The following is an 8,917-nucleotide window of genomic DNA, read 5'->3' on the forward strand; positions in this document are numbered from 1 at the left end:
TTGTACTGATACCACCAGGTTTTGGGATTCACTTATGTAATTGATCTTTATTTCATTTATTCTACATTCTTTTCTTTATATTATTGAGTAGTCCGTTACTAGCCATTCCAGACTACGAATTGGGCTTGCTTACTAGTGGGTTATAGTAGGCGCCATCATGACCTGAGAAATTGAGTCGTGACATTGGATTAATAATACTAGTTAATTACAGATGTTAGTTGAGAGATGAATAAGTGTACTCATGGAGATTAGTGGTCCTTTGTTAAATGGTGACTAGTGGGATTATGTTGGCTAGAAATGAATATTGGTTAATTGGAGAATACGGTCTAGTGGTGAATCTTGACTAGATGCTACTTTTGGCTAGTGAGTAAATAATGGTTAGTCGTTGATCGATGAATAGTGGCTAAGTGAATAGTGGATGGATAATAATTAGAGGTTATATGATGACTAATAAGTAACTGGTTTAGTAATAAGCTTTGGCTAGCTAATAATAATTATTTGGACTTTACTAATTTCAGACATATTAGTAGTCGTATCTCACCTAATACTTCCTTATACACGATATTCCATGCATATTTTCCTGTCTTCCGGTTAGGAAGTTCCGTCAAAACCAATACTTTGTTGTGGCCATTGATATTCCTCTGGAAAGTACGACATAAAGTTGCCCATATGTAAAAACATGTCGTGGTAGTTACAATTTGACCTTGCGTTTTATTTATCTTGATTGCAAAACATAGACATATTGATGAAATTACAGATGTGAATACCATAATTAAACACAATATATTTTTGAGTTATTATTAGAGACTAACCTTTTCAGTTGATGAAATATTTGAAACGGCTGTCCTTTGTTTTTGTGTATGACTATATTAACTTGATAACATTTGCGTGGAGAAAAAGATAAAGAGAGAAGGATTAGGCAGAAAAAATATGTTTGGAGTAGTGAACAGATGGAGCATTGATTGTAAGACTATAATGTTCCACTTTGCAGCAAAGTACTAGATTTGATAAAATTTATGTGGAGGAGAAGGTATACAGAAAATAGCCATCAGACTTCCTCCTTCTCCTCGGAGGGTGGGCCAAAATTTGTCACGTCAACACAAAAGGTTGACAAAAATACGCTAAAATTGAGTTAGGGGTAATAGGACCCCTGTGAAGTTGGATGTGTCGTAGTAACTTTGGCCAAAATTCGGGGGTGTTGAATGCTTATCTCATTTTTAGAAAAAGAAGGTGAGAGATTTCTTTTTATCTTCTTGTTTAGTTAGTTTAGTTTTCGAAGAATATAGTTATTTGACATGTGAGGTACCAGATACTCATGAAATAATTTTTTTTTTGCATATAAAACAAAAGTGTATATGAAAAAAGTAGATAAGGCGTGTCTCTAGGCTTTCACCTATAGTTTAGTGATTACTTATGTATTTTTCCAAGCTTTTATAACAGTGGATATCTATAACAAAGATAGAATATCACTTTATTGTGAAATATGCAAGAAAATATTTTGATTATCCCCATTTACACAAACGTCAAAAGTCTAAAAGTAGAAAGAAAAAATAACCCCATCAAATCAATTATGTATAATAAGTGTGTTGGCACTTGATTAAATAGTATATATTATCAATTAAATTTTTTAATTGCACCAAATTAAACTATTTTATTTGTTGTATGAACATGGATCCAATCATAAGGGGCCATTTGGCAGGAGGTATAAGGTGGGACATCCCATTGACAAGTTTGAGATATCCCATTATAAAATTTAAACCATATTTGTGATGGTATGAATTTATCCTGGGACTAATTTATATCATTAATCAAACATGTATTAAATTAATACCGCGACTTTCGGTGGCTGTTAGCCTATGGATTGATGGGGGTGTGGGCTCTAGAATTATTTTTGGGTGAAACTTCTTTGCCAGGCCCCTGATGACCTATTAAATAGATTGTGTTGCTTTGGAGAGGCAGATAAAGTTTTTTGTAGGTTAAATGAGCGAAATGACAAGAATTGTAGATTTTTTGTAACTTTTAGTGGGTATTAGTCTATGGATTGATTGGGGGGGGGGTAGTGAGCTCCGATTTTATTTTGGGTGGAACTTCTTGGACGGGATCCTGATGACCTATTAATGGATCATGTTGTTTTGGAGGGGTGGGCAGAGCTTTTTTTTACGTCAAATGAGCGAAACGGAAGGAATTACGATTTTTTTATGAATTTCGGTGGGTGTTAGCTCATGGATTGATGGGGGGTGCGGGCTCCTGCTTTATTTTTGGGGAAAACTTCTTAGGCAGACCCCTGACAACCTATTAAATGGATCATGTTGCTTTGGATAGGCGGGCAAACCTTTTTTTTTTTTTACGTCAAATGAGCGAAATGGCAGGAATTGCGGACTTTTCACCACTTTCGATGGATATTAACCTATGGATTAATTGGAGTGTGGGCTTCGACTTTATTTTTGTATGAAACTTTTTGGGCAGATCCCTGACGACCTATTATGTGGGTTGTGTTACTTTGGAAGGCTGGACAAAGATTTTTTAGATCAAATGAGCGAAACAGTTGGAATTGCAAATTTTTCACGACTTTTAATGGGGGTGCATCCTTCAAAATTATTTAGGGGAAAAACTTATTGGATGGCCCCTTGACGACCTATTAAGTGGATTATGCTACTTTGGAGGAGCAGGCGGAGCTTTTTTTAAAGGTCAAATGAGCGAAATGGTAGGAATTATATTTTTTTGCAATTTTTTTACTTGTCACTTTTCACTTCACAAGACACAATTTGACTAATCTTCAAAGCTAAACTGAGTGGAATTAAATTCAAAACTAATATTATCAGTATGTATATAATGATCATTGAACTTTACTTATGTATGTATCTGATAATTAATTACTTATATAAATTAATTTTGACTCAGTAAAGTCATTGAACTTTACTACTTGTATCAGTATATTCATAAACTTAAACTTTTATCACATTTAAGTCATTGAACTATGTGTTAATTATCTTGAAAATACAATTCACTGAAAGGTCAAATTTTTGTTCAGATTGTAAAATGGAGATTAAAAATATAAGTAGAGGGGGTAATTCTAGCCAGTTCTCCTTTAATTAAAATACATGTGGCTTTTGTTTTAACAAAAAGAAAAATAGAAAAATAATTTTAACATCGACTATTTCACTTCCATTATTCAAAAAGGGCATATTGGAGTCATTGGTGTTACTCCAGGCGTATAAATAACCCTTTTTTTTTTCATGGGAGAGCCTATTTGGTCCAAGTGTTGTAGTATATTTGGACCTTTTCCCATTATTTTGATTTGTGTTATTTGAATTTTTTCGTAGAAGATAAAGCATGTAACAAGTTTCTGATAATTTTGGATGAAGTATTAGGTCAGATAGATAACATCAAATTCATACAAAATACATGTGCACGTGTTGGTTTCCTGTATAGAGTAAATATTGCATGGTATATATGTTCGCTATGTAAATTTTGATATAATACTTGGTCATTTTGCAGGAGTTATTTTCTGCTCTTCGTAAGGACGTTGACAACGTTCTGGATTTCATGGAGAGGTTAAAGAATGAAGAAGATCAAAATGTTGTTGACGTGTATCTAACTGAAAGGCTGAGGCTTGAGCTGCCATTTATTTGTACTTACGTCCAGCTTTCTTATTCCGATTTGGAGCAGTTTGAAGTTGTAATGACTGCCCAAAGACAAAGGATTGAAGAACTGCTTCAATCGATTTTTTATGATGCCGACTCCGGCGTGGGGTTTAAGTTCGACATGCATCATGTCCTTCCTTGCTTTATGGAAAATATTGATGACTGAATCAACTCATGTCATCATTCTACGTCAAGTACCACCATGACTGAGTAGTTGAACTTCCTCCTCGTGAATCTCCATCACCTATCAAAGCATCAGTATATTGAAGAACAGATGCCTTCATTAGCGACTCAATATGAGATTCTAAAGAATGTGTGTGGTAACGTGGGAGATTTCCATGGGTTGATACTGAATGGTAGCGATGAGCATGATAATGTTGAATATGTCTTACCTCAGTTTCAACGTATGGCTGAGAGAGTTGTACTCTTCCTTTGGGATGAACTAATTCTAGAAAACTCTAGTGTCATCAAGCTAGCTCATCTACTCATGAAGATTTTCCCAATAGAACTCGAGGTTATGAACGTATGCTTTACAAATTTGAAAGCATCAAATTCAGCGGAAGTTGGATGCTTCATTAATAAGCTCCTAGAAGCCTCTCCAGACATTCTTAGAGAATATTTGATTCATCTACAAGAGCACATGGTAACTGTTATTACCGCAAGCACTTCAGCGGCTCGAAACATTCATGTCATGATAGAGTTCCTATTGATTATTCTTACTGATATGCCCTAGGACTTAATTCATCATGAAAAATTATTTGATCTTTTGGCACGTCTTGGAGCACTTATTAGGGAGGTATCAACTCTCGTTCACAACTTAGAAGAAAAATCAAGGAATGAAGAGAGTACTGATGAAACTCTGGACTTGCTGGAAGAAAAAATTGAACTCCTCAAGGAAGATCTTAAACATGTTTATCTGAAAGACCCGGACTCATATCAATGTTGCTTCCCCATGAATGATGGACCGCTCTTCATGCATCTTCTACTCATCCACTTGAATGATCTGCTAGATTTCAATTCTTATTCAATTGCTTTGATAAAAGGTAGAAATTACACTGGTGAAAGAAGCCCTCAAATTCATAAGATCGTTCTTTGTGAATGTTGAGCAAGGATTGTATAAAGATCTTTGGTCACGTGTTTTAGATGTGGCATATGAGGCTAAAGATGTCATCGATTCAATTATCATAAGAGATAATGGCCTCTTACATCTTATTTTCTCTCTTCCCAAAACCACAAAAAAGATCAGACTTATCAAAGAAGATGTCTCCAATTTACGTGAGAAGATTCCCATGAACAAGAGCTTCATTGTAGTAAATTCTGCCAAGAATCCAGTTGAAAGAAAATCATTGACAACTGGTAAAATAATTGTAGGTTTTAAGGAGGAGACAAACTGGTTAATTAGGAAGCTCACCAGTGGACCAGCAAATCTAGATGTCATTTCAATCACTGGTATGCCGGGTTGGGGCAAAACTACTTTGGCGTACAAAGTATACAATGACGAATCAGTTTGTAGTCATTTCGACCTTCGTGCATGGTGCACAGTCGACTAAAAATCTGACGAGAAGAAGTTGTTGGAGAAACTTTTTAATCAAGTGAAGGGCTCGGATTTGAAGTTCAGTGAGGATATTGATGTTGCTGATATGCTACGGAAACAACTGTTTGGAAAGAGATACCTAATTGTGTTAGATGACGTATGGGATACTACTACATGGGATGATTTAACAAGAACGTTACCTGAAGTTAAGAAAGGAAGCAGAATTATTTTGACGACTCGACAAAAGGAAGTGGCTTTTCATGGAAAGGGCAACACTGATCCTCTTAACCTTCGATTGCTAAGTCCAGAAGAAAGTTGGGAGTTAATAGAGAAAAGGGCATTTGGAGATCAGAGTTTCCCTGATGAACTATTGGAAGTTGGAAAAGAAATAGCCCAAAATTGTATGGGACTTCCTTTGGTTGCTGATCTGATTGCTGGAGTCATTGCAGAGAGGGAAAAGACTAAGTCTGTGTGGCTTGAAGTTCGAAATAATTTGAATTCCTTTATTTTGAACAGTGAAGTTGATGTGATGAAGGTAGTAGAATTAATTTATGACCATTTACCACATCACCTGAAGCCATGCTTTCTCCACCTTGCACGTTGTCCGAAGGACACAGCATTGGAGAGAGATGTGTTGAAAGTGTTTTGGCATGCTGAAGGGCTTGTTGAACAGACAGAGATGATGAGTGTGGAAGAAGTGATGGAAATTTATTTGGATAATTTAATATCCAGTAGCTTGGTGAATGCTTTCCATAAGATAGGTGATTACCCGAGTTGCCAACTACATGATCTTGTGCACGACTTTTGTTTGATAAAAGCAAAAGAGGAAAAGTTGTTTGGCACGATAAGTTCAAGTGATCTATCTTCTCCTTCAGATTTGATGCTGCATACAGTGGTCATTGATTATGATAAGGAGCACTTTGAGCATAACAATTTCGTCCTGTTCAATTCAAAAATAAAAAGGCATTCTGGTAAATACCTCTATTCTTTGGCGATAGCTGGAGACAAGATGGCAGATCGTCTTTCTAATGCATGTCACGTAAGAGACTTGAGGCTTCTTAGAGTGTTGATCCTGAATCCCTCTTTTATGAGGGTGAAAGATTCTTTGCTGAATGAAATAGGCATGTTGAATCATTTGAGGTTCTTAAGAATTGGGACAGAAGTTAAATCTCTTCCTTCATCTTTCTCAAACCTCCGGAATCTAGAAACCCTGTGGGTTGATAATAAAGGATCAACCTTGGTACTATTACCGAGTATTTGGGATCTTGTAAAGTTGCGAATGTTGTTCGTGGATGCTTGTTATTTCTTTGATATGGATTCAGATGAACCAGTATTTTTAACAGAGGACTCAAAGTTAGAGAACTTGAGAGAATTAGGGAAACTTGTGATTTCCTATTCGAAAGAAACAGAGGATATTTTCATAAGATTCCCCAATCTTCAAGCGCTTCATAAGATTCCCCAATCTTCAAGCGCTTAGATTTGTTCTCAAGGAATCATGGAATTATTCAACAGAGCGATATTGGTTCCCGAAATTGGATTTACTAACTGAACTAGATAATCTCAGTGCAGATTTTGAAAGTTCAAATGCAAATGACAGTGGGCCCTCTGTAGCGACAAATTGGTCGTGGGATTTTCACTTCCCTTCCAATTTGAAAACATTGACATTGTCTGACTTTCCTCTGGCATCCTATTCACTATCAACAATAGCGCGACTGCCCAACCTTGAACTGCTGTCCCTTATTAGAACAATCATCCAGGGGGAGGAATGGAACATGGGGGAGGGAGACACCTTGGCGAATCTCAAGTATTTGGGGTTGTTTGAAGTGACTCTTGCAAAGTGGGACTTTGGAGAGGAATCCTTTCCCGTGCTTGAGAAATTACTACTGTTGGGATGTCGTAAACTTACAGAGATTCCGCCTAATTTTGGGGATATTGGTTCATTAAAAGTTATCCAACTTGTAGAGAGCCCTCAACTTGAAGATTCAACTCTGGAGATTAAACAATATGTTGAAGATATCACGGGAAAAGATAGGCTTCAGATCCTTGGCCCGAATGATATACCGTTATCTAAGACAGGTACTTCTCTATTATTTTGCTGCTTAGAAACCAAATTTACGCGTGCTGTTTACACTGTGTTGGATGAATTCTGAACTGAACCTTTTTGTGAACATTAAAGTTTTGGTGATGATGTGATCCCATTGCATCACAATAAGCTTTCGGTAATAAGGAAAAAACAAATTAAAATGCCAAGCATTTGTTGTGATGTATGCTAAGTGTGCAGATAATTTTCACAATTTTTTCAGACGACTTATGACGATAATGTGTAAACATTTTGGGATAATGTTTTGCAAACACCATTTGATGTTTGACCTTGATCAACATCTCGAAAATGACATTTTATGCGTGTTTTATACATGAGATCCTGAGAACTTGGAAGGAAGAGAAGGAGAAGTTACTTTGGTAGAATGAAGAAAGAAGGAGGAGGAAACAAACAACTCATCGGTAAGTTATACATATGTTTGAAAAAATTTTATTCTCAAGTTCATAATCTGAAGCATAAATAATAAAAGTTTCTTTCTTTCCCGCAAACATTCTCTGTCCCCGTCAAAAGCAGAACACTTCATTGTTGCCCTCACCACCTCCTCCATGCTCAGTTCACCTCCTAGTCTCTGCTATGCCTTGCACTGTGACTTTTCTGCCACCGAACACTGGGGACTTCAGCAGTAAGTTTTTCATTGAAACATTCAAGGAGTTACCTACTGTCTGCTATTGGAAAAGATGGAAATTATCGAGAAATTTCAATGCAAGCGATGGAACTCACGTGCTCCAAGAATCAGCCATCAACAAGCATTTGAAGTTGAGACTTGAGATGCTTCTGTATCTAATGATCAACTTGTTCGAATAGGTGCTGCTGTACAACATTTGTCCTCGTTTGCAACAATAAGTGTCATTAAAAATCCTCCTGTGACTATTAAAAAATGTACTTGTCTTAATGTGAATGGGAAAGATGCACTGTTGCACTCAAGCAAGAAATTTGAGTACTATCGCTCGTTCTTGTTGTGATAATATCTTCTAACCGTGGCTTCTTTTCTGCAGGTGGCACCTTTAAGTCCATTAAGCGCATAGGATTGATGGGCTTAACGAATAGAAGTTCGTTTCCAAGTTTGTTATCGAGCTGCTACTCGTGCTTCTTAATTTGCTGTGAAGCAACAGACGATATTGAGAAGCTCGTTAGAAATGCAATCCCTTAGAGGGATTGGATCACAAAGTCTAATGCAGGAAGGTTCGAATGGGGATGAAGAATCTGTTGCTCGGAGTTATTCACCATGGCATCTTCCTAAATCGCTAAAAAAGAATCCACTTTACGTTCAGCAAAACATATGGAGGAACTCCCGATATAACAGTAAAAGCAAGATGTGCAGCTAACAAAGAGCAAGATCATCAAATTACTTTAAAGCAACATGATTTGATTAGGCCAATGTGATTTGATGAAAGTCTCAACTGAACTATTTGTGAATATTAAAAGAAATTGAATAGATGAGCATTTGTTTCCCCCCCTCATTTTCAACATTTTACTTGTATGAAATTGGCTAGATTTTATTTTATTTTTTAAAAGAGAAAGTGAGGGATTTTTGGGCTTTGAATTATTTTTGGGCGAAACTTCTTGGGCAGGCCCCTGATGACCTATTAAATAAATTGTGTTGCTTTGGAGGGGCAAGCAGAGCCTTTTTAGGTCAAA

General features: G+C 36.6%; 1 pseudogene; it reads left to right on the forward strand.

Annotated features, from left to right (window-relative positions):
* Positions 1 to 2,362: 2,362 nt before the first annotated feature.
* On the forward strand, positions 2,363 to 8,429 carry LOC107874523 (annotated as a pseudogene).
* Positions 8,430 to 8,917: the final 488 nt, after the last annotated feature.

Source organism: Capsicum annuum, chromosome 6 (assembly GCF_002878395.1).
Source record: "Capsicum annuum cultivar UCD-10X-F1 chromosome 6, UCD10Xv1.1, whole genome shotgun sequence".
In the NCBI taxonomy this organism is placed as follows: domain Eukaryota; kingdom Viridiplantae; phylum Streptophyta; class Magnoliopsida; order Solanales; family Solanaceae; genus Capsicum; species Capsicum annuum.